This window comes from Myotis myotis, unplaced genomic scaffold (assembly GCF_014108235.1).
Source record: "Myotis myotis isolate mMyoMyo1 unplaced genomic scaffold, mMyoMyo1.p scaffold_m19_p_3, whole genome shotgun sequence".
NCBI classification, from domain to species: domain Eukaryota; kingdom Metazoa; phylum Chordata; class Mammalia; order Chiroptera; family Vespertilionidae; genus Myotis; species Myotis myotis.
The window spans coordinates 76,372,824-76,400,796 of NW_023416335.1; positions in this window are offsets into that span (position 1 = coordinate 76,372,824).

Sequence of the window (27,973 nt, forward strand, 5' to 3'; positions counted from 1 at the left end):
GGACCATGCATCACCCTTATTTGTGGGCATAAGTGCAAATATGAATTGCAAATAAGAGGCTTAATTCTTATTCTTGAAAATAAGAGCAGTGCTTCTCCTCTCTGTTTTTAAAAGAATATTTACTTTAGAACAATTTAATTGTAATTTAATTCTGGTTCTTTGAAATGAATGTAGAAATTGTTCAAACATTAGTAAGTCTCGTGCCAGCTTTAAGCCACAGGGACATCTTTCTCAAGGACCTTGGAATCATCTCCTTGAAATATAAACATCAAGGAAGAGAGGGACCTGTCTCCCAGTTTCATTGGGTGGCTAAAAGCCTAATGTAGGGGTTACCTTGCTCCAAGTTGCAAAATTATTTCCTATTATAAAGATACAAGAAGTTTATTTTCCTTTGGGTAAAGTCAACTAGCTAACAGAGATGGCTACTGAAATTCTCAAGTGATTTTACTACATGTGACAAATGTTGCTGTCAAGTCCTCTGGTGTTTTTTTGTTTGTTTGTTAGTTTGTTGTTTTTTTGAGAACATGTCACAGGTTGTATCTGAGTGGCTGTATGTAGACAATGGTGAGATTTCTTCCTGTCTTTTCAATCTCTTAGCAGATTGCCTGTGATGTGCATCACATTTTGACGCAATGCATAATCAATAATACATCTTTCTTTCTCTTCTAACTTTGTGGGGATATTTTCTGGGCTGGGTAGGAGATTTTCTTTATAATTTACTAGGAGCCCAGTGCATGATTTCATGCACCTTGAAAGGAACTGTGGGCCGTGAGGCTACGGTGGGCACAGGGATGGGTCTCGGCCCATCCTCCACTCGGCTGCCCGGCCCCTCATGCTGTGGTCCCAGGTCCCTTGTCTGCCGGCAGCCGGCAGCCTGGCTCCTGCTGCTGCCGCTCCCACACACTGACTGCTCTGGCCCTGCTCACACCTGCTGACAGCACAGAGTGATTGGGGCCAGCGACAGTAGTGGGTGCCAGTGAGGGCTGCCGCCCCGATTGCCCCACAGGAGCAGGGGGAGGTGAGAAGACCTCAGGGGTGATTAGGTTTCTCTGCTCACACCCACTGACTGAGCCAAGTGATTGGGGCTGGTGCCAGGCTCTGGCAGCAGGTGTGAGAGGCGGCTCTGGTGCCAGCAATGACTGAGAGCAGGGCCAGCACCAGCAGCAGGTGTGAGCGCCTGGTGGGACCATGGCGCGTGGGAGCAAAGAATTTTCAGTAACTACCAGAGGCTTTCCCCAATGGCAGCACCCAGCGGCTCCCCGCCTTGGTCTGGCGCCCCTGCTCATCTGCTCCAACATCCTGCCATGGCCGATGACCGCCATGTTCTGCGCTCTGCCTCCTGCTGCTGACACCCGCCATGTTCCCTGCGTGCCCCTTGTTGGTCAGCGCACATCATAGCGACCGGTTGTTTTGTTATTTAGTTGTTCTGCCATTCGGTCTATTTGCATATTAGGGTTTTCTATATATATATATATATATATATATATATATATATATATATATATATATATATATATACTTCCCCCAAAGGGGGTAAGGTGAGATAATATTATTTTGTGAAAAAGATAATTACTTTGAAGAAAAGCACAAACATTTGCTTTGTAAAACATGGGCAGAGAGGTAAAAATATATGCTGATTAACATAATGGGTGGAACCTGACAGAAGTCATTTGCCTTATGTTCTTAAATAGCTTCCCCACACACACGTTTGTCAGCCAAACACCTTTGGAGTCAAACCCCTTGCTAACTGGTTTCTCTAGGTTTGGATGATGGGAAGTATTGGCAGGAGACTGGAGTACAGGGAAAAGGAGAAACCTGGGGTGCTTCTGTCTCTGTTTCTGCTGCTCGCAGCTTTTCTGACAATGGCTGCCTATTTTTACAGACTTGACTCCCTCTGAGCAGCCCCAATATGGGGGCCCTGATACAATAAATACAATCCCCTTGGTTCCTTCAGAGCCAGGGGTGCAGGTATCTTCTGGCTCTTGCTAACTCTACCATTCTTCAAGATTCCCGATTTGACTTGGGATTTATGATATCTTTAAAACTGGTTTTCTGAATTAAAGTTTTATTTCATGACCTGGTTTGGGCTCCTGTTACTTTCGCTCATTTACAACTCTCATGAGGATTTTGAGTGCTCTAGTATTTATGCGTTTTATTTTCAGGGAGATGTAAAAATGTTTCTTTCATGTTAAGATGAAATAGTCTGCCATCAACATGTATTTTACAACTAATTAGTCTCACATGAACTAATCAGTGTGTGTGTTTGTATATATATGATAAATATATAATGCAAGTGGCATGCCCCTTGCTTTTTAGCAAACAAAATACCTGAACGTTTTCAGTCCTATTAAAACAACCGCTAAAACAGCTAGCCTGGCAATGCCGGTGCTGATGCTGGAGGGCAGTGGACGGGCCGCATCTACAGAGGCTGTAAACCCCGGACCCAGCTGCCCATCCCTGCATGTGTGCACAACACAAGTGTGGACAGACCCCTAGGAGGCATGTGCTGAAGGTCACAGCAGCCTGATCATAAGAGACCAAAACAGTGAACAACTGAAGTCCATCAAGAGGAGGATGGATGAATGAAGTTCGTGCGCTCACTTGATGGCATACTTTCAGAATCAACGTGGTAGATGGGATGAATGTCCCAGACATTCAGCTGATCAAGAGGTGAGATTTATGCGAGGGCGTGCAATCTGATAGCACCTCACTCGAACAGGCAGGACCAGACTGTGCGACAGGCTAAGGTGTCATTTTGTTGGGGACAGAGGGGGTTCTAGTTCTTTACCTGGAGGTGGTTACACTAACATTCGGTTTGTGAACATTTTCTGAGTTCACACGTTGTGCAGACTTTCTTTTTAGGTGTGCTAATTCTCAATTAAAATATGTTTAACAACAACAAAAAACTATATGACACCTTTTAAATTTTATTGTAGTATTCTATTATAAGGACAGATTATAATCAATCTCTTCTTTAGGGGCTACAATTTTCCAATCATTTATATAGTCCACAAGTAAAACCCTTCTGAATGTCTTTCATAGATATTTATACTTTAAATGCTTTACAGCCCATCCTGATAGATTAGAAGAGTAGATTAGACAAATGGATGATTCTGGCACTGTTAACAAAAATTTGAGGAAATTGGAGAGTTTACTGTACACATGATACTGTATAACAAGGTCATATGAATGCCTTTAGGCAGGTAGGATAGGAAAAAAAGTGACCTCACATTAATTTTTAGAATAACTTTTTAGATGTGTTGTGCACAGATGGTCGGCAAGATGAAATTGTCTTGATATGCAACGCTCAAAGGGCTTAATTAGCAGTGACTTAAAGAGGATATTATAAAGAATTGACAATAATTGCAAATATACTGTGGATTTAAATATGCCTATGGTTTAGCACAATGAACTTTATTTTAATTATATGTAGCAACTCATAAATGATAGGCAGGTGATAGGATTAATCTTTACATTTCTAAATATTGCTTATTAAAATTATGAAATAAAATACTGTAATAAATAATATTCTTGCTCAGTTACCATGTCACATATTTATTCTCAAACTTTCAAGTACAGAAATTACAGCTGTACAGGTTAATGATAATACAGGTAAACAAATGTGTTGTTTATTGCCATGTCCATAGAATATGGAGAATTGAATCCTAAATCAGAAAATTGGATCCTATTTCATGTGACTTAGAGAGGAAAAAGTGATTCAGCTGATGTCACTTGGGTTTGCTGCACCATGTATCAAGGGGAATATACTATTTCCTATTGAGAATGTCTTTCATAGATATTTATGCTTTAAATGCTTTACAGCCCATCCTGATAGATTAGAAGAGTATACATTGCTATCCCTAGGGACAAATGGATTGATTCTGGCACTGTTATCAAATATTTGAGGAAATTGGAGAGTTTACTGTACACATGATGCTCTATAACAAGGTGATATTAATGCCTTTAGGCAGGTAGGAGGGGAGAAAAGTGACCTCACCAAATTCTCCTGGTGGAAGGTTTTTAACAAATAGCAGGAAAGACAACTTAAATTAATGTAATGAACAATCAGGTGAGCAGCATACTCTTTAAAAAAAACCCTTAATCTAGTTTCAAAAGAGATGACAGGCAAAAACCTGCGGAGCGCGATAGCAATTACACAAACCCCCGCCTTTCGAACTGTCTGAACTTACTCAGGCATGATTTCTTGCATAATAACAGAAACAAGGTACACGTTAAATAAAGACATGTAATTCCCAGGGGACAACTGAAAAGCGCAAAGGCATATCCCATATATGGCGTGTTACCATACACGGAACTATTCAGGCAATTGTTATGGGGGAAACCAGAAAGAGGAGATTATGAGTGCGTGATATACATCTTTTGAGAACAGAAAATCCTCTATGATATTTCCTACTAGGGATTAAAGTTAATGAGCTCTCTTCACAAGGGCTGATAATCTTTATTTGTTATTTAAGAAATGTGAATCACAGAATTTTATACAATTATTTACAAGAGTACTTATAAAGAGAAGTGACATTACATTTTTTGCCAACTTTTCTAAATAAACACTGAACAGCAGGCCAGGAAATTTCCAATTAAGGAAAAAGAATTCTGTTATTAATAAAGGACTGTTATCATCACAGATGCTGGCACATTTGGGATACAAAAGTCCTCCTAACTCAGCGAATCTGTCCCTCTGCCACATCTGGAATTCCCTTTACAAAATTGTGTGGTTTATCCCATGTCGTTTTTAAACCTATAGATCTATTTATCTTCACAATATATTTTTAAATTAATCCTAATCCTTTTACTTAACTGATATATGAGATGAATTCTACGTGTGTAACATAAGAGATATAATTCTTATAGAGGTCTATAGAAATATATTATTTAGTATATAATTACCTTATTTTTTAATATATTTTTATTGATTTCAGAGAGGAAGGGAGAGAGAGAGAGAGAGAGAGAGAGATCAATTATGGAAGAGAATCATTGATCTGGAGCCTGAAACCTGGGCATGTGCCTTGACCAGCAATCAAAGTGTGACCTTCTGGTTCATAGGTTGACATTCAACCACTGAGCCATACCATCTGAGCTATAATTATCTTATTTTAATAATGTTTACTTTTACTCATTTTTAAAATGCTAGAACATAAAATATGAATAGAAGATAAAAAAGATCACCAGTAAACTTACAACTCTGAGATTAACAGTGTTATCACTATCAATTATTGGCAAGATTATAAAGCAATAGGAACTTTCACACTCCAGTGGTAGGCATATAAATTGGTACAACCACATTGGAAAACTGGCAGTATGTACTGAAGTTGAATACAGGCATATTCTATCACACTGGTATTTCATTATTAAATATACTATACCCAAAAGAAATTCACACATATATTGAATCAAGAGACATGTATAAGTATAGTCATAGGAGTATTATTTGTACTATTTTTAAGAACTAAAAACTGGAAAAAAAGTTATATATTTCTCAAATTTTTCTGTATTTCCCCATTTACATTTTTTTCAGTACTAAGGTATTAAAAGTAAACATGTATTTTAATGTTTTTATATGGCTTTTAAAATTTTCATATTAAATACTGATCATATTACATACCATTGAGTGTGTTTCAAAAATAATTCTGTTCTGTGTATATGCAATAATAATACATATAACTGAGTTCAATATTCAGTTACCTGTAAATTGTTCCTAAGTTTTTATTTTATTTTTTTAAATATATTTTATTGATTTTTTACAGAGAGGAAGAGAGAGGAATAGAGAGTTAGAAACATCGATGAGAGAGAAACATCGATCAGCTGCCTCCTGCACATCTCCCACTGGGGATGTGCCCGCAACCCAGGTACATGCCCTTGACCGGAATCGAACCTGGGACCCTTCAGTCCACAGGCCGACGCTCTATCCAGTGAGCCAAACCGGTTTCGGCAGTTCCTAAGTTTTTAAATTAACTCAAAGATTACTAAATGTAGAACTATTGGTCATCAATACATAAACACTATAAAGATTTTTGATATGCACTATAGAATGTTTTCCCATGAATCTTATTTAGATTTCACTATTACAAAAAAAGAATGTGCAAGTAAGTCTACATATATAAAATATTGTTATTGCTTATATTAATATAATTTAACATGTTAATATATTTTATTCAATAATAAAAGTTTATTAAAAGTGTAAAGCAGCATGAAATTGGAATGGAAAACACTGACTCCCATCATCTCATTGTCTCCTGATAATGATGTAACTAATTAGCTATACACAACATATTTATCTAGATGTACATACGTGGTGAATTTTGGTATACATGTGATAGTGTTGCCTAGTGTGTTGCATAAATGAATTAAAATATTGAAGTTATATTTCTGAATCTAAACAGAGTTACAGTTTTATATTTATACTAGAGGCCTGATGCACAAAATTCATGCATGGGTAGGATCCCTAGGCCTGGCCAGCGATCAGGGACAATTGGGGCCTTCTGGCTGCTGGCCAGGGCCATCCTTCTGGCTACAACCAGCCAGGGCTGGTTGCAGGCTGCCGGCCAGGGTCTTCCTTCATTCCACGCCACCCCCTGGTGGTCAGCACATGTCATAGCAAATGACTGAACTCCCAGTCTCCTGATTGAACTCCTGAGGGACACTTTGCATATTAGCCTTTTATGTATATATAGATATGTATGCATGTGTAACAGTTTTACATATGTGTCTGTATACATATGAAACATAGGTCCTGTAAAATATATTGAATAACCACCAACAAGATCCTGATTTAATAAAAAATAAATATGTTACCATTTGTTAATACAGGGCATGCATGTGTAAATATGACAAATTTTTTCAGTATTCTACTTAGTACCAACTTATTTATTCTCTGGCACTCTTTCCTCATCATATATTAGTATCATTTATCAGTTAGTTATTTTCTGTTATTGCCTTATGAAATTAATGATATAGATATTTTTTAAAGTAATAAGAGCAACAATGTTACAGGATGATCATAGCATATTGTTAAGTAAAATAAATGACAGCAAGTTATAAATGTGGCGAGTAGAATTCATAATAATCTAGTATAAGGTAACTGTACTAATTGTAAAGACATAGTGTTCTCTGAAAGTGGTGTTATATTATTTGCACATGTATATTGCAAATTATAAGCAAAAGATAAAAACTTAAAAAATATAATTTATATACAAAGGTTTAAGAGAAGGTAAAATCTTATAAAATGATTTAAGTGGTTTATTAATTTAAACCAGTGAAGAAAGAAAAAAAAAGGAAAGATAAAAGTGCCAATAGTTTTGTGAAGAACTGAGGCTGGGTAGAGGGGAGTGAGGTGGAAGAATTCAATGAAGGGAGGTGGGATAGGAACAGCTGTAATATTTTCAACAATAAATATAATTTTTTTAAAAGGTGAAACAAAGAACAAGTACAAAGAAAATAAACACCTATAAACATAGTAGATTTTAATCCAACTGTATCAATAGTTAATATAAATCTAAAAGATCTAAATATACCAATTAAAAGGCAGAGTTTTCCAGCATGAATTTTTAATCAAAATAAAATAAAAGGCACAACCACTAGTTTACTGCCCCAAAGAAATCCATTTTAATTACAAAGACATAGCTTAAAATTAAAGGGATGGAGAACAAAATATACGATGCTAACACAAGTCAAACAAAGTTGGAGTCCATGTATTTATTTCTGAAATAGCAGACAGGGAAATTATAGGAACATTATTGTGATAAATAAAAACATTACTTAAAGATAAAAGAGTCTGTTCTACAAGAAGATATAACAATCCTCCACATGTATGCACCTTGCAATAGAATGTCAAAATATAAGAAGATAAAACTGTTAGAGATGCAAGAAAAAATGTTCAAAGTCACTATTATATTTGAATATTTCAAAAGCATATATGTAATTACTTGGCAGATCCAACTGACATAAAAAACATAAAGATATAGTGAAAATGGTCATAACCACTAGTGAACTGCAACTAATTAACATTTCTAGAATAGTTCATCCATTATTGGCAGAATACAATTTATTTTCAAGTTCTCAGGGAACATTCATCGAAATATACCACATTCTTGCTCAAAAAAAACAAAAGAATAGAAACCATACAAAGCATGCTCTTAATCCATATAGAATTATCAGGATATCAATAATAAAAAGAGCTGGGAAAACTGATACTACTTTGAGATTAAGCATATACAGAGGGGCCAAGGCAGAGGTGGTTAGGGGAGATCAAGGAGGCACGGGGAGTCTTTGTGGTCGAGCAGGCTGGCAGGGGGGGGCAGTTGGGTTCAAGTAGGCTGGCGGGGGGGGGGGCAGTTGGGGGTGAGCAGGCCAGCAGGGGAGGGCAGATGGAGGCAAGTGGACCAGCAAGGGGGGGGCAGTTGGGGGCAAGCAGGCCAGCAGGGGGGGCATTTGGGGGTGAGCCAGTTGGAAAGGGGGTAAGTTGGAGGCAATCAGGCTGGCAGGGGTATCAGTTAGGGGTGATCAGGCTGGTAGGGGGGCAGTTGGGAGCGATCAGGCAGGCAGGCAGAGTAGTTAGGGGCGATCAGGCAGGCAGACAAGTGAGCAGTTAGGAGCCAGCCAGCCCGGATTGCTAGAGGGATGTCTAACTGCAGGTTTAGGCCTGATCCCTGTGGGGCATCTCCTGAGGGGTCCCAGATTGGAAAGGGTGCAGGCCAGGCTGAGGGACACACCCCCTGTGCATGAATTTCATGCACTGGGCTACTAGTCTATATATATATAAAAGGCTAATCAACCAGCCAGCCAGCCTACCGATCAACATGCACTGACCACCAGGGGGAAGATACTCAATGCAGCAGTTGCCAAGCGACAACAACTTTGCAGGGTGACTTCTCGCACATTGGGGGATGTTGGACTGCCTAGGGACCCCACCTGCTAGAAGGATCCTGCTCAATCCACATATGTCCTTCGAGTCCCAGTGCTGCCCCAGGTGTGGCCAGATAGGAAGGAACTGCAGGAGGTTGGCTCCAGGGTGTGTCTGGCCCATTCCACCCAGTCCCGCCCTGCTGGCCACCTTCTAATTAATTTACTTTCAATGTGCCCAAATCCGTGCACTGGGCCTCTAGTACAGTGGTTCTCAACCTGTGGGTCACGACCCCTTTGGCGGTAGAACGACCCCTTCACAGGAGTCGCTTAAGACCATCCTGCATATCAGATATTTACATTATGATTCATAACAGTAACAACATTACAGTTATGAAGTATCAACAAAAATAATTTTATGGTTGGGTCACAACATGAGGAACTATATTTAAAGGGCCAGAAGGTTGAGAACCACTGCTCTAGTATATTAGAAAAAAAAGAAAGATGTGAAATCAATAATCTAAGCTTTATATTAGGAAACTATAGAAAGAACTGCAGTATAAGCATAGAGAAACAGGTAATAAAAAGTTGAAATTGAAATTAGGAAGTCAATAGAAAAAGTAAATCACCCAAAAAATCTTGTTCATTTTAAAAAAAACAGTAACATGGGTAAATATCTATACAAGTTAACCAGAAAAAAAAGAGAAAAGACACATAGCACTAACCAAGAAATGAAAGAGGGGTTATCATTACTGAACCTATGATCACCTAAAGAATAATAAGGGATAATATTTACAACCACAAATATGCCTACATCATTAATAACTTAGATGAAAGGAACGAATTCCTGATTAAAGAAACCAAAACCAAAAGTCACACAAGACTAAGCAAATATTCTAATACTAGTGGCCCTGTGCATGGATTTATACACATTGAAAAGAAAATAATTAGAAGAAATATTTTAATAACGCTATTTGCCCTTTTTCTATAATAGAAGTATCAGAGATGAAAGAACATTACTAAAATGTATATTAAAATAACATATAAATTGATTAATGAATAAACAATAACAACATGATATAACAACAATAAAGACATGATTTAAAAACATTGATAAAAAATGACTGATAAATTGATTAAAATTATTCTAATATGTCCCTGTTATACCACATTAAAAGTAAAAACACTTTCAGAGTGCTTGACTAATTTCCCTTGTGATGAAGTATTTACAACTTTAACTGTAACGTCACATGCTCTTCAAACGCAAGAGAAAGCAACATATAACTGACCATGTGTGAAAAAAGGTTCAGGTAGGAATATTCCTACTCTGTCTAGAGTTTGTCCTTGTGATTTATTAATAGTCATTGCAAATGCTGGCATCACAGGAAACTGTCTTCGAATTAATTTAAATGGGAGGCCAGTGTCAGATGGGGACAGTTGTGACAATATTTGATCTTCAGACATATTCTGTTGACTACACTTTCTTTCAGCTTCAGAATGTCAACAAAAACAACCAAATTCATGATCTACAATGACAGATCGAAACACACGTGCAATTGGCTCCAGTGAGAGCTTTATATATATTGTGCATGCGCGAGTCAACATTTATTTTTAAACTAGAAGGCCCATGCACAAAAATTTGTGCATTGGCAGGGGAGGGGGTCCCTCAGCTGAACCTGTGCCCTCTCACAGTCTGGGACCCCCTCAGGAGATAACCACCTGCTGGCTTAGGGTCGCAGATGGCAGGCCCAGATCCCGCGCTGGGGTGAGTGGCCGCTCAGATCGTGCTGCCGCCTGCCCCACCCCCCCTGCTTGCCCCTCCCCGCACATGGCAGGCCAGGATCTCATGCTGGGGAGGCACAGCGGGATCTCCCTGCAGTATTCAAATTAGCCGCCATCTTTGTTGGTGGTTAATTTGCATAACGCACTGATTAGCCAATGGGAGGCGTAGCGAAGGGTACGGTCAATTACCCTTTTTGTCTTTTATTAGATAGGATTGCCAGTGTGCATGATATATACTGGCTGGTTAGTCAATCAGACAGTTGGATGGACAGACGTCAGTCACTTAGCCTTTTATATATGTAGATGCTATATATTTCTTATATATTAAGAAATTAAATCAATAATTAATAACTTCTTAACAAACAAAACACTAGTCCAAGATTTTTTCACTGGTGACTTCTACCAAAAATTTAAAGATGTTTTAAAACTCTGAAGCTAGGACTCCCCAATACCAAAATTAGATAAAGCCATTATAGAAAGAACAAACTATGCACTAAAAACTCTAGTGAATGCAGATACAAAATTAATTAAGAAAATTTTAGCAAATATAATCAAACAATACATTAAATGCTTTATACATCAGAGCCATTTGGGATTTATGCTAAGTATGCAAGGCTGGTCAACATTTAAAACATAATTAATGCAACATATTACATTAACAGTGTAAAGAAAATCAAATTATTTAAATACTTGATGAAAAAAACATTTGACAAATATTCAACACCATTTATGATAAAAATAAAATTTTCAGGAATCTAGGAATAGAAGTGAATTTCCTCAACTTATCAAAGAACATCTACAAAATCACTTACATACTTACTAATAACGATGAGAAAAACCAGCTACTTTCCTCCTAAAATCAGGAGCAAGGCAAGAATGGTCCCGCCCTAACCAGTTTGACTCAGTGGATAGAGCATCAGCCTGTGGACTCAAGGGTCCCAGGTTCGATTCCAGTCAAGGGCATGTACCTTGGTTGTGGGCACATCCCCAGTAGGGGGTGTGCAGGAGGCAGCTGATTGATGTTTCTCTCTCATCAATGTTCCTAACTCCCTATCCCTCTCGCTTCCTCTCTGTAAAAAAATCAATAAAAATATATTTTTTAAAAAAGAATGGTCCCTGTCACTGCTCTTATTCAGCACAGTCCTGAAAATCCTAGCTAATATAAACTAATACAAAATATGAAAATAAAGTTATAGAGTTTAGAAAGAGAGAAAATAAGCTGACATTATTTACAGATAATATGATTATGTATGTATAAAATTCCAAATGATAAAACAAAATCCTGCAATTAATGTGATTATAATAAATCTGTAATACATGATTAAAGTAGAAAACTCATTTTCTTTCCAATATACTTGCAATGAGCAATTAGAATTTAAAATTCAAAACACAATATAATTTATTTTAGTACAAAGAAGAAGAAGAAGAAGAAGAAGAAGAAGAAGAAGAAGAAGAAGAAGAAGGAGGAGGAGGAGGAGGAGGAGGAGGAGGAGGAGGAGGAGGAGGAGGAGAAGGAGGAGGGGCAGGGGAAGGGGAAGGGGAAGGGGAAGGGGAAGGGGAAGGGGAAGGGGAAGGGGAAGGGGAAGGAGAAGGGGAAGGGGAAGGAGAAGGAGAAAAGAAAAAAAATATACTTAGGATACTTAAGTATCCTGAACATATTTTGAAAACTTATAAAGCACTGAAAAATTAAAATATATAAACAAATAGAGAGTAATGTTGTGTATATGGATGGAAAGACCTGATTAATTAAGATGCCAGTTAATCCCAAATTGATATTTTGATTTAACACAGTCCAAATCAATATTAAGGAAAATTACTTTGTAGGTATTGACAAATTGAATCTAAAGTTTATATTGGAAAGCAAAACACCCAGAATACACAATCAATGATGAAAAAAAACCACAAAATTTGCTGACTCTTTTAACCTGACTTTTGTCAGCAATCTCAAGAGAACTTCCAAATTTGCATACGATGTTGTTTAGAATGCAAAGGATATGTAAAGTGTTTTATCCCCCAAATTGCTCAACAAAATATACTAGCACAAATGCCCAGGCGGGAGATTCAATCTACATATAATAAAGTGATCATATGACTCAATGTTTTTTTCATTATTACTATCATTATTATTATTATTTTGATTGAATTTAAAATGTTACACCAACTTTGCATTTGTGAGATAAACTGCATTTTTTTTCATGATGTATTATCATTTTAAATATCTTTATAGTCTTCCCAGCTGATGTGGCTCAGTGATTGAGCTATGACCCATGCACCAAGAGGTCACCAGTTCTATTCTCAGTCAGGGCAAATGGCCAGGTTGCCAGCTAGATTCCCAGTAGGTGACATGCAGGAGGCAGCAGATTGATGTTTCTATCTCTTTCTCTTTCTCCTTTCCTCTCTCTCTAAAAGTCAATAAAAACATATTTTTAAAATATTGTCATTTTATTTGTTTCTAAACTTTTAAAAGCTACAAATTTAAATGTAATTTAAAAGTTATATATCTCTCTATATATAAAAGCCTAAACAATCATTCTGACCAGAACAATTGGTCGCTAAAACTCGCACTGACTACCCAGAGACAGACACTCAATGCAGGAGCTGCCCTCTGGTGGTCAGTGTGCTCCCACAGCCAACCTCCTCCCAGCCAGCCAACCTCCCACAGTCCTTTCCACCCAGCTGGCAGGCTCTGATAACCTGATCAGGGCTGAGCCCCGGTTTGGACAAGGAACTAGGAGTGGGTGGCTGAGGGCCAGCTCCCTCCTTGGGGCCGGTGGCCAACTCCTGCAGTTCCTCCCCCTGACCCTTCCGCGGTGGTAGTGTAGCTGAGAGGGAAGGAGGAGGGGGGAAGGTAGCCAACCTCCTGTGGTCCGTCCCCCTGTCTGAAGGTCCCATCCCTCCCCCCAGTCGGCGGCCCGGGTGGTGGTGCAGCAGCAAGGGAAGGAGGAGGGGGGAGGAAGGGAACCACGGAACGGTGGGGCACAGATGGTGGCGTCAGCATCCAGCGTCCGGCTTCCATTCCTTCCGCACCTGGCCCAGGGATCGTAGCCTCCTCTCCCAACCTCGCTGGGGCCTTCAGGCACCTATCAACCTGGCCCCCATCAGCCCTGGTTGCCAGCCAGGCCTAGGGACCCCACCCATGCACTAATTTCATTCACCAAACCTCTAGTTACATATTAACACACACGCACACACACACACAAACACACACACACACACATATTAGAATGAATACAGAAATAACATCGTTATTTTATACTTTGGATAACAATCCACTATTTCTTTATGTATCTATTTAACTTCTCTGAGCATTGACCTCATGTGTCACTTGGTTCCTGTGCTTCTTTAACATGCTTTCATCAAAATATGTGTATGTGCATGTGTACGTGCGTGCGTGCGTGCGTGTATGTGTGTGTGTGTGTGTTTTCTTTTTTGTGCATTTCCTTTTTTCTGACACTTAAGATGATCCTTCCTCATCATATATATTTCCTGTCCTAGTTATAGAAAAAGCTGTTTTTGAGTGGAACACTGATTTCTTTAATTGGGGAATGTATTAGAAATCAAAATATAGATGTTAACAGTGTTCGCAGCTACTGTAGTGTCATTGTTTTAGCCCTGTTAGGTAACAGAACACAGAAATATATGTGTGTATACTAAAAAATGTGTATGCACATGTCTATAATTACTTTGCTATATAACTAACTGTTCCTGGCAAGCTGGTGAGACCTCATTCTTGTCTTCTTGAAGGAAAGATTTCAATCAAGAGACTAAGTGTACAAGAACAAGCAAGAATTTATTGACTGCAGCAAAAACACATTTAGGACAGTGAAACAAGGAAGGGCATTGAAGAAGTAACAGGAGAGCCTGAATGGGAAGTCAGAAAAGGGGACCTTGGGGACAGGTTCAGGGGATTAGCATGGGACCAGTTGCCACTGCCCACTACTTCCTTGGTTGAAAGTCTCCTTGGAGTTAGGAGACAAGGGCCTGTGGCATGGATGTGCTTCCTGAAGGAAGGGTACCCCTGGAACCTTCGTTTTTAGGGCTTTGAAGGCTGGGTATTTAGGGGAGGTTCCAGGATGGGTCAACAGAATATTCATCAGCTTTATGCTGATATACCAATATTAGATTTATTCTCTTATTTTGTCTGTCCTAGAGTGTGGTTGGCAAATGGAATTAATTAAATTTCTGTTATCTGTTTCCCTAAGTAGTCTGATTTAAATCATTTACCCTCTGGTTGGGGAGAATTGCAAAACATTTACTCTTTTTTTAAATTTTATTTTATTATTTGAAGTATTACAGATAGTAGTACATATGTCTTCTTTTTTTCCCCCATTGACCTTCCCCCGGCCTCCCCTCCCCCAGGCATTAACATTTACTCTTTAAAAAAAAAAAAAAAAATTTGGAAATTTATTTTTATAGGCATAGTCAGTTCGGCTCAGTGCTTAAAGCATCTGCCCTCACACCAAAGGGTCACAGGTTTCGATTCCTATCAAGGACACATACATCAGTTCCAGGCTTGATCCCAGCCCTGGTCAGGTGTATGTGGGAGGCAACCAATTGATGTATCTCCATCGCATTGTTATTTCTCTCTGCATCTCTCCCCTTCCCTTCAACTCTCTCTAAAAATCAATGGGAAATTTTCTTGGGTTAGGATTAACAAAACAAAAGTAATAGATAGAAATAAAATTTATCTTTATTGATAGTTTTACAGGTGTCCCCTTTTTTCCACCCATTGAATAACTCCACCCTACAGCCACCCTGCCCCCAGACCTACCCCACTGTTGTCTGTGTCCAAGGGTTACGCATTTATGCACATAAATTCTTTGGTTAATCTCTTCCCTTCCCCTTTCCTGCCTTTCCACTGAGATTTGTCAGTCTGTTCCATGCTTCCATGTCTCTGAGTCTATTTTTTTAATTAGAGCACACATATAAGTGAGATTGTGTGATATTTGTCTTTCTCAGATTGGCTTATTTCGCTTAGCATATATTTTCCAGGTCCCTCCATGATGTCTCAAAGGGTAAGAGGTCCTTTTTTTTTACAGCTACATATAATTCCATTTTGTAAATCTACTACATCATTTTTATCCACTCATCTTCTGATAGTCACTTGGGCTATTTCCAAATCTTAGCTATTGTAAATAGCAGTGGAACTACATCAAAGTAGAAAGCTTCTGTACAGCAAAAGAAACTGTCATCACAATGAAAAGAGATCCCATTGTGTGGGAGGACGTATTTGCCAATGACACATCTAATAAGGGGTTAATTTCAAAATATATAAAGAACTCAGACAACTTATCAGAAGGAAAAAATATCCAATTATAAATGGTCAAAGGACCTAAATAGATACTTCTCCTAAGAAAACATACAGATGGCCAAGAAACATATGAAAAAAAAAATGTTCAAAGTCACTAATCATAAGGAAGATGCATATTAAAATGATAATGAACTGCCCAGTGTGGCTCAGTGGTTAAGCATGGATCTATGAACCAGGAGGTCACTGTTCAATTCCTGATAAATCTCTCTCATCATAGATGTTTTTATCTCTCTTTTCCCTTCTTCTCTGAAATAAATGGAAAAAAAAAATTAAAAAATAAATAAATAGGGGTGCATATATTTTCATAGCAGCACAATTTATCATAGTTAAGATTTGGAAACAGCCTAAGTGCCCATCAGCAGATGAGTGGATTAGAAAACTGTGGTATATCTACACAATGGAATACTACACTTTGGTAAAAAATAAGGAATTCTTGCCATTTGCAACAGCATGGATGGAACTGGAGAGCATTATGCTAAGCAAAATAAGCCAGTAGGAGAAAATAAATATCACATAATCTCATTCTTTTGTAAAATATAATAAACAACATAAACTGATAAACAAAAACAGATCCAGAGACAGAGGAGCATTGATCAGACCTCAGAGTGTAGGTAAGGAAGTGTGGGCGTAAGGGGGAGAGATTAACTAAAGGACTTGTATGCATGCATACAAGCATAACCAATGGCTACAGATACCAGGGGCGTGAAGGTATGAGTGGAGGGCTGGGGGGCCAATAGGGGGCTAAGAACACATATGTAATACCTTAATCAATAAAGGAAAAATTAAAAGAAACCTTTTAAAAAAGAGATAAAAATAAGTAAGTAAGTAAATAAATAAATAAATAAATAAATAAATAAATAAATAAAATGACAATGATGTATCGCCTCACACCTGTCAGAATGGCTACCATCAACAAATCAACAAAGGACAAGTCCTGGTGAGGATGTGCAGAAAAGGGAACCTTTGTACATTACTGGTGGGAATGCAGACTGGTGCAGCCACTATGGAAAACAATATGGAGTTTCCTCAAAAAATTAAAAATATAATTTGCCATTTGACCCAATGATCCCACTTCTGGGAATAGATCCTAAGAACCCCAAAACAACATTCATAAAGAACATATGCAAAGCATTTACTCTTAAGTGTCCTTGGTTAGGGAAGATAGGGTTTACTAGATGACTGCAAACTGCTGTTTAACTATCTTAGTTTCCCTATTCCGCTTGTCCTGAAAATTTTCTAGCTTCTTACTCTCTTATAACAGTTGCTCAAGTTAAAAATTAAAATTTAAATTTCATGAATATATTACATAAAGTTTCTGGTAACAGACTGCTAAACTCTATTGCCATAAATCCTTTGTCTTATAAATCAAAATTCTGTTTTTATCTCACTTGTAGTTATTTTCAAAATTTGATTTAAAATCATCTATTTTTATCCTCCTCACTTAGAATTTTCAAAACACTGATAGTGCTTTATCTTTGTTTAGTTAATAATTTAACGATTCTCCCAGTCAATTTGAAACATTCCTTCACAATACAATATTTGACAAAAGGCACAAATGAGGTACATTGGAACACCAACTTAAAAATCCATTAAACTAAAAATTCTTCAATATTCTTCCAATCAGGGATTTCAGCATAAGTTATTAAATTGATTATTCATTTTTTTATCATTGATTGCTCCATTTTCTTATGAAAATTGATAATACAGTTTTAATAAATAAAGAATTTCTATTTCTATTAATAATCTCTAATACACTGGAACAGCCCACAGAAGAAAGAATTAAAGAAAAATGAGATGTAAAAATATTGAGAGCTCAGGGGTATATCAAGTACTTTTCCAGGAATTTTGCACACATTGACATGGTCACTTGCCATAACAAATTCATAAACATACAATTTAAATATGAAAAAATTGTGAAACATAGAATAATGTTTCTCCAATATAATTTTACCAAAGTAGAGATTTATTTAACTAGATCTAGTTTAGGAAAATTCCATCCATCTTTAAAAATATTTATGTCTATTTAATTATGTTCTAACCAACTTTAATTATTAGTGATGTGCTAAACTTCTTTAAAAGGAAACTGTTTACCATCCCATTGTTCTTCCTAACTCTTTCAGCAAGTTAAAAAGAGACTACATCAAGTTCAGTTTTGGCCATGAGAATGGGGCAATATCAAAGTGTGTAAAAGAACAAATACTAGTATATCTTGGTCCCGTTAAATACCTTTTGAACAAATGTGCCACCCATATGGACTGCTCCATAGTCTCAGTTCTAGAATTTTATATAATTAAGAAATAAACACTATTCTTAGTTAAGTCCCCACAATGATTTTTAGTGTTTTTTTAATGTTTGTTACCATATGTTAGCTAGTACCCTAATATATTGCTCTAGTTTACCTAGTTAGTAAGTGAGAGAGGTGCAAATGAAAACTCAAATCACAGAAGTTTGATAGAAAAGCTGGAGTTCTTAATCAGGACATTATGTTTTCTAAAGGGGTGATGACCAACTGAGAATTCTTCCCATATTTTATCACACTCTGGCTCTTTCCTAGTCCACTCTGCAAGCATAGACTGACTTCTAAACAGATCTTAAAACAGAACTTAGCTTCTAAGCAAAACTTGGTATCAAAATTATAGGAGTTTGAGGGGAAAAAACATATTTCTTGTAAATTTAGAAATTCCTAAAATATTTCTTTGGTCGGTAGAAGTCAATTTCACTTTAATCAGCTTTTCTGATTATACAACATTTTTGATTATTCAGGAAACAGAAGAGATTTGTGGTTTTCTCAGACTGGTAAAACTATACATCCGAATCAATTTACATCCTACAGATATGGAAACTTAGCAGGTGCAAAAAATGATTCTCTTTAAATTGGTCTTATTGCTAAAAATTGACAATATGAAAAATTATTTTTTGAACATATAATAAAAGCAATTCTTTTGGAAAATATCAGAACTTTACAAATATATAACAAATGAGTTTGTGAAGTATACCAAAGTCAAAAGGAAAACTAAGATAATGATCTTTACACTTTTAAGTCAAATTCATTTTTTATTTCATATGCTTCTGAATATAAACAAAGTTGTAATTTTATGCAGATTACTGTGAAAATTGATGAATAAAAATACACATTATGATTCAAAATAATGTATTCTTCAAATTTGCAATAATATAAAGCATTTTTCTTTCTTATTGCCTCTAAGAGATGTTTACATGTAGTTATTATATTTATGTTTTATTTTGTTTAGAACAGAGATTTTCAGCGAGTGTGCCATGGCACACTGGTGTCTCATAAGAATTTTTAAAACAAGCAAAATCAAACTAAAGAATATTGTCAATATACTTCCCCATAATCATATTGCCCCAATTTTTTCATATATATTTGCATTTTATTTTCACTGCCAAGTAAATTGGATTTCATGATTACAATAACACAATTATAATTTCTTTTTTGAGTTGGTACTCATGTTATGCATATTCTGAATCCAATGCAGTCTGGATACCTGAATGAAATTTGGATTTTGTTAACAAGAAAGAAGGGCGATATTTGTTAATGGTTAACCAAAATTATTTTTAACCACTGCATATCTAGGAAGCTGAAAGACTTGGAAAAAAATAAAATAGAAATGTTATATTATGTAATAAAATTCACTGTAGAAAAAAACAGATGTTGAATAAGTAATGTCAGAAAAAATAGGTTATTTTGATATAATTAGTGATAAGTATTGATGTTAAGTAAGTGACTTTAATAAATCAGTTGCCATTATGTCTCAAAAATCTTACTAAGAAATTAATATAAATTTGTTTGAATATGAACACTGTCACATGGACTGAAACTGACTAATAGATCATAAACAAAAACTGATGATAAATGGCAATGAATGTAGGGAAGCAGGTAGTGTTTTCACTTTTGAAAAATTAGTATCTTTATGAATACCACAAGGATGTAAATGTTTTTATCAATGTGAATTGCAATAAGTTTTCCAAAGAAATTATAAATTCAAGTAAATTAATTCAAAGAGCTCAGACATTGTTTTTATTGCTTACTCATTTTTTTAGGTGATTGAACTAATGGAAGATAGCAAACAATTTTTTTTCTCCATAAAATTCCTGAAGCTGTGAAGATCCCAGCAAGACTTATGTTTTTATTATTTATGGTTTAAAAGACATTTCCCTTAAGAGTTTTTTCTGATGTGAGTCAACATATCAGAATCTTTGAAAGAAGAGATTATCTTAATATATCAATTATCTCTTCTTAAGGTTGCCTTGTCTGTAAAGATTATATGTATGTCTGACCTTTAATATTCATTTAACTATCCATGTCACAATCACTTAGAAAACCCAAATAAATGTGAGGCTCTGTATTCATGGCAATTATAGACAAGTGGAGAAACAGTTTCTTGAATAAATCCTTAACTTTTTCATTTCTTTAACAGTTTCTTACATAGAGCTTATTATATGTCTGGCACTGTTCAAATATGGATAAAAATAGTGATTATATTTATATATAATAATGAACAGTATTTTTCATTTAAAACAATTAAAAACTTTCACATTTCCCCATGCTCTCCCTAAACTCAGCTAGACATCTTGGATTTCACTATCAGTTACAAATCTGCTGGTGTAAACTTGTGAACCCTGGGTTACTAAAGACACCATGAAGTTAGCATACTGGCCTGAAAACCTCAGGACATTTTTACATCCAAAATAAAAACTTCTATTTTCTTTAACTCACTATTATTTAAGGTTTTTGTTGTTGAAATATAGGGTAAGGAAAAAGTAGGTTTATAGTTGTTTTTATGGAAAATAATACAATCATGAATAAATAGGAATACAAGAATAAACTGTTTTGTGTACTCTCAATAGTAAACTTACTTTTCCCCTATGCGGTTTGTAAGGAAAAGTAATGAAAAATATACATATATTCAGAAAGGAGTGACTCTTCAAATTCATACAACACATACCCATATGTGCACACAACACACACTTATGAGAGGGGTTAAAATCAGGGTTAGGCAGACAGAGCAAGGGGTAAAAGGAAAGAGGAGTGTGGACACAATTGGAGCCAACTAAAACCACAGGAATGCTGGTCTTGCAGAAAAACGGAATGCCACAGGACAAGAACACTTACTGTGCCTGTGCAGAAGGTTACAAGAGATAGGGGTGAAAGAAAAATGTGCAGACATAACTGCAGGGCCAACCAGGGTCGAGCAGGGCCGAGCTGCAAACCAAGGATGCTTAGTATATTGCAGGTGCGGGATATTTTAAGAGAAGGATGGGGAGGAGGGAAGAAGGAGGGGAAAGCACCAGATGGATTTTGAAATTGTTGCTTGACAAGGAGGGTAGAAGAAGCCAATCAGAGAATGACACACATAGACAAAGAATGGGCCCATGGCAATAAAAACCTCTAGCCAGCTGTGGGCAAACTACGGCCCGCGGGCTGGATCCGGCCCGTTTGAAATGAATAAAATTAAAAAAAAAAAAGACCGTACCCTTTTATGTAATGATGTTTACTTTGAATTTATATTAGTTCACACAAACACTCCATCCATGCTTTTGTTCCGGCCCTCCGGTCCAGTTTAAGAACCCATTGTGGCCCTCGAGTCAAAAAGTTTGCCCACCCCTGAATAAGCTTCTGTGGCATCCTATTCTTGGCCCCCCTCCCATGCAGAGAGTTTGTAACTGCTTATGATAAATTTCCATGCTATTGCTTAACTCCTCTGGTCCACAATTTTATTCTTCAACTTTGTGAGACACAAACTCAGAAAGAACTCCAGCTCACCATTCGGGTATCACATATACCCAACTGACCCAAAGTCTAATGAATTAAAAATTCAAATATTAAAAAATAAAAAGAATTGAAATATGGATTTTATTTTACTTATTTTTAATTCTGGTGTTTGCCTAATAGATATCATAAAATAACATCTTCCTTCCTAATAACTCATAAAATTGTTTAATTTATTTCATTGTTTTGGTAGTTTGTACATTGTTGATATCAGTGTGTAATGTTTAACAGTTTCCAATTTTGAGTCAACTTGAGTTTTTAATCCTCCTGGATACAATATGTTATTCATCTCTTTCTGACCCACTCTATTTTTCTGCTCAACACACTCCCTGTCTGATCTCTAAATATATGCATAATCATGGTATGAAACAACCACAATATGAGTAATGTAAAGAATTGTTAGTGATGAGTCACCACATCACAGGTGCATACATGGTACCAGTTCCTACCTTGGTACCACTTTTACTCACTGTCACAAGATTTCATGTATGCTCCTCGGTACCTTTTTCTAAAAAACAAACAACAAGACTTTAAAAATAGTAATTGTATACGTCAAAGCTACACGTATTTTAAGGAAACTTTAAGTTTTGTTTGTTTTGGTGACTTTCTGTTTGATAGAATAATCAATATTATTTCAAAGAATCTGTATATATACTTTACATAAATTTCTTTTATTTTTTTACATTTTTCCCCGTTTTTTTTTACTTTCTAGATTCATATATATTTCCTAAACTACTTAAGAGTAATTTGAAGATATTGTGCTCATTTATTCTTAGATATTTTCTTATGGATTTTCTAAAAATAACCCTATTATATTTTTGTCAGAGAGCACATATGTAATCATCTTTCTCAATGCATCATCACAAAGCACATAATGAATATTTGTCTCAATGTTGGTTATCACAGCCTAAAGTAGTGCCTACCAGTTATCTACTATAAAATTATACTTGTTCCATTATAATTGACTAGAGGCCCAGTGCACAATATCCATGCACTCAGGGCGGGGGGGTCCCTCAGCCCGGCCTGTACCCTCTCACAGTCCAGGAACCCTCGGGGGATGTCCGACTGATGGCTTAGGGGAGCAGGCTGCTGTGGAGGTGAGAGAGGCTTCCACCACTGCTGCTGTGCTCACCAGCCATGAGCCCAGATTCTGGTTGAGTGGCGCTCCCCCTGTGGGAACTTACTGACCACCAGGGGACAGCTTGTGCATTCAGTGGGATCAGGTAAAAACCAGCTCTCTGACATCCCCCAGATTGTGAGAGGGCACAGGCCAGGCTGAGGGACCCCACTGGTGCATGATCGGGGCTGGAAATGGATGTGGGAGGTTGGCCATCCAGGGAGGGACCATGAGAAGGCTCCAGGGGCTGTCCAGCCAGTCTCACTCAGTCCTGATCGGCAGGACCCCAGCAGCAAGCTAATCTACCAGTCGGAGCATCGGTGTCCTGGTGGTCAGTGTACATCATAGCAACTGGTCAACCAGTCGACTGTCTGCCCCCTGGTGGTCAGTGCATGTCATAGCGAGTGGTTGAGTGGCCTTAGCATATCATTAACATATTACACTTTGATTGGTTGAACAGACAACCGGTTGACCTGAAACTTAGCATATTAGGCTTTTATTATATAGGACTAGAGGCCCGGTGCACAAAAATTTGTGCACTCAGGGGGAAAGAGGGGTCCCTCAGCCTGGCCTGTGCCCTCTCGCAGTCTGGGACACCTCAGGAGATAACGCCCTGCTGGCTTAGGCCTGCTCCCAGGTGGCAGAGGGGAGGCCCAATCCCTAGGTACAGCCCCTGGTCAGGCTCAGAGCAGGGCTGATTGGGGTGTTGGGGCACCGCTCCCTGTCATGCACAGAGCAGGGTGGATTAGGAGGTTGCGATGCCACCCTCAGTCACCCTCAGGGTAGGGCCGATTGGGGGGTTGAGGCACCGCCCCCTGTCACACTAAAGGCAGGGTCGATGGGGAGGTTGCAGCGCCACCCCCTGTCACGCACAGAGCAGGGCCCATCAGGGGGGTTGGGGAGCTCCCCCTGTCATAAACAGAGCAGGGTCGATCAGGGGGTTGGAGAGCTCCCACCTGTCATGCACAGAGCAGGGCCCATTAGGGGGTTGAGGAGCTCGCCCCTGTCACTCACAGAGTAGGGACGATAGGGGAGTTGGGGCACAGCCCCCTGTCACACACAGAGCAGGGCGCATCAGGGGGTTGGGACTCCGCCACTGTCACACTCAGGGCAGGGCCGATGGGGAGGTTATGGCTCTACCCCATCACACACAGAGCAGGTTCCGTGGGGCAGGGGGGGTTGTGACGCCACCCTCTATCACCCACAGAGCAGGGTGGATCAGGGGGTTGGGGCGCCACCACTCTCACACTCAGGGCAGGGCCGATGGGGAAGTTATGGCTCTACCCTGTCACACACAGAGCAGGGCCGATCAGGGGGTTGGGGCGCTGCACCCTGTCACACACAGAGCTGCAGGGCAATCAGAGCTTGGGGAGCTCCCCCTTATCAGGCAAAGAGCAGGGCTGATCAGGAGGTTGGGGCGCCTTCCCCTGTCACAAACAGAGCAGGGCGGATAGGGAGGTTGTGGTCCCACTCCCTGTCACAAACAGAGCTGCAGGGCGATCAGGGGGTTTGGGCGCTGCCCCCTGTCATGCTGATCCTGGTGCCGGGAGGCCTCTTGGCTCCGCTGATCCCGGTGCTGAGAGGCATATTACCCTTTTACTATATAGGGTAGAGGCCTGGTGCAAGGGTGGGGCTGGCTGGTTTGCCCTGAAGGGTGTCCTGGATCAGGGTGGGGGTCCCCACTGGGGTGCCTGGCCAGCCTGGGTGAGGGGATGATGGCTGTTTGCTGCTGGTCACACACCCTTCAGGGTGGAAGTCCCCACTGGGGTGCCTGGCCAGTCTGGGTGAGGGGCTGAGGGCTGTTTTCAGGCTGGCGGGTGACGGAAGCTCCCGACTGCTCCTTTTTTTCTTTTTTTCTTTTTTTTTTTTTTTTGTTTTTTTTTTTTGTTTTTTTTTTTTAAATATATTTTATTGATTTTCTACAGAGAGGAAGGGAGAGAGATAGTTAGAAACACTGATCAGCTGCCTCCTGCACATCTCCCACTGGGGATGTGCCCACAACCCAGGCACATGCCCTTGACCGGAATCGAACCTGGGACCCTTCAGTCCGCAGGCCGACGCTCTATCCACTGAGCCAAACCGGTTTCGGCCTTTTTTTCTTTTTTTTTAATTCTGGGCCAGCTTTAGCTCTGAGGCTCCAGTTCTTAGGCCTCTGCTGCTGAAAGTAGGTATCTGGTTTGTTTCGGTTCGAAACAATGATCAACTCCACCTCTGAGATTCCCGCTCGCTGAAAGCTGGTTTCTGGGGTTTTTTTTAGCTTCTATATTTGTTAAAATGTTTCAAACTGCAGGCTCAGAGGCCTGCAAGGCAGGCGGGGAATGTTGGAGTCCTCCGCCACTGAAGCAAGCAAGCCTCATGTTCGCTTCAAGCAGCCTGGCTGCCGGCCACCATCTTGGCTGACAATTAATTTGCATATTGCCCTGATTAGCCAATGGGAAGGGTAGCAGGGGTACAGCTAATTACCATGTTTCTCTTTTATTAGATAGGATTTTTATCTTCTTCAGCCCTAGAATCATTCTTTTATTTAAGTACCTCTGTGGTGTCATTCCTTCTAGTCCTTTGAAGTGAAAATATTATATTACATTATATTGCATACAAGGTGATTGCATTTAGATATCTAATTCCATTTCAGTACCATAGTTTTTAATCTAGTTCTCTTAAATTTCATATTTGGAACTCCTTTCTCCAATAGAGAATAATCTAGCTCCCATTATCCATAATAGATTTGTTTATTAGCTTAAGTTTAGAATACAAAGAAAGAAAGTAGTTTCAGAAATTAGTAATTCATTAGAGCTCATTATTTATTTGTCATTATTTGTTTTAAGTAACATTTTATTAGGTGAAATAAACAAATCTCAAGGTATAGTCAAATATTTATTGAAAATTTTGTAGATCTGTAAATGTATACAACATTTTAACACCCTCTAAAATTCCATTGTACCCAATTCCCATTAGAGAAGCAACTACTTTTCTGATTTGTTTTCAATCTACATTAACTTTGCCTATTCCAACTCTTTATGTAATAATCATTTAGTAGGTAGTCTTGTGTTTAGGTAGTCTTTCCCTCAAGGGCAATTTCCATGAGATTCATCCTTGTGGCTGTAGGTAACTTCAGTTATTTTTATGTCTAATTATTATTCCATTTTATACCACCATTTATTTTTTCATTTTCTTAAGGACATTTGGCTTGTTTTCAGCTTTTGACAATTATGAACATGGTCACTATGAATATTTTTATACAATCTTTTTATGGATTTTTCTTCTTTTCACTTATTGTCAAAAAATACCTAAAAATAAAATTTTTATTTTTGTCTACAGGGTAAGTGCATAGTTTACTTTGTAAGAAACCTTTGACAAAATTGTGCTGTTTTACATGCCCACCTTCTATATATAGGAGAGTTCCAATTACTCTATATCCTTATTATCATATGGTGTCACTTTAAGTTTGGCCATTGAAGTTTGCAGTGGTAACCCACTTTAAATGTAATTATAATTCCTCTAAGGTTTATAATGTTGGGTACTTTTTATGTAAAACACTTTGCAAAACTTATTTTAATTTTTTTTTTATTTTTAGCAGTTTGTTTTTGTTTTCTTTTCTTGTTGAGTTGTGAATGTTTCTTGTAGATTCTAGGTACAAATCTTCTGTCCAATTTATGCTTTAAGACTATATTCTCTCAATCCATGAATTGGCTATTCATTTTTTTACTGGTGTCTATTTGGTAGAAGTTGCTCATTTCTTTTTTTTTAATTTTGTTTTATAGCTTAAAGTATTACAAAGAGTAGTACATATGTCTCCTTTTTTTCCCCCCTTGACCTTCCCTGGGCCTCCCCATCCCACAGTGTCTTGTGTCCTTTGGTTATGCACACCTAACCAATGCTCATTTCAATAAAGTCTAAATTATCTAGTTTTCCCTTTGTCATTATCGCCTCCTATGTTCTATCTAGATTTTTTTTGTCTATTTTCAGGGAGTAAAAATATGTTCTTTTATGATTTTTACTAGATGATGTAATTTTAGGTTTTAAATCTGTCTATTCACATCAACTTAATTTTTTTTTCATATGGTATGAAGTAGACACCATGTTCATATTTGCCTTCAAAAATGCATATTCAACTGTTCTGAGAAAGAATATAGGAAGTCTAACAGCCTGACTCTATTAATCAGTATCCTAATGTACATTCTTGGTAGCCTATGATTAAATCAGTGCCCTTCTTAACAATCTGGTCTTGCAAGACCTGTTTTCCTAATTACTCCCAATTTACAAAGGGCCACAAACAAAGAATGTAACAGCTTAGCTACAGGCACTACCCAGAACAGGCATTTAGATACAATCTAACCTCCCCATTCTAACTGACTCAGGAGGGGCTGTGAAGCCCACCACAAAAGCCTGGTAGGTAGGAAACAGATAGAAAACAAAGAAACCTAGGAATGTATATAAGGGACAATCTCATTGTATCATTTGTTCAGGCTTTGGATCTTTGAATCCCCTGAGCCAGCACCGCTGCTTGAATAAAGGTCTCTCCTGATACCTCGAGTGCTTAACTATGGCTCTTCAGTGCCAATTCCTCAACAGTTCAAACACCATTAAGATTTAATATAATTTGGTGTTATAATTATGCTTCAATCTTGTCTGTTTTAACTATTACTTTTTCTGTAAATATATGTTGGGGCTGATAATCTGACTATACCTTTGCTCAATCATTATGGTTCTCTACCAGAATTTATTCCATTCTTCCCTCATTGGAGTCTCAAGTAGTGAAGGTGAGATGGAGTCTATTCACTCTTCCAGGCAGGGCCATGACTGGCCTAAATCAAGCAGGTTAATACATATTGCCACATTTTTATTCTGATATACATAGCCTAGGGTAATGTGTTCAGCAATGAATAGATGACAATTTATTTAAACTACATTAAACCCAAAATGTATGTTGGGTGAAAGAAGAAAGTAAGCTCACTCTGTCCTATTGGACCAAAAAAATGTAGTCACAGAAGACATTTTAGGATTATGCCAACATTCTGAGAACAGATAGAATAGACAGAAAGAAAAAGATTAACTTCTGAAATGAGATAATTGACTTTAAAAATAAAAGTATAACAATTTTTTTAATAATTCTCAT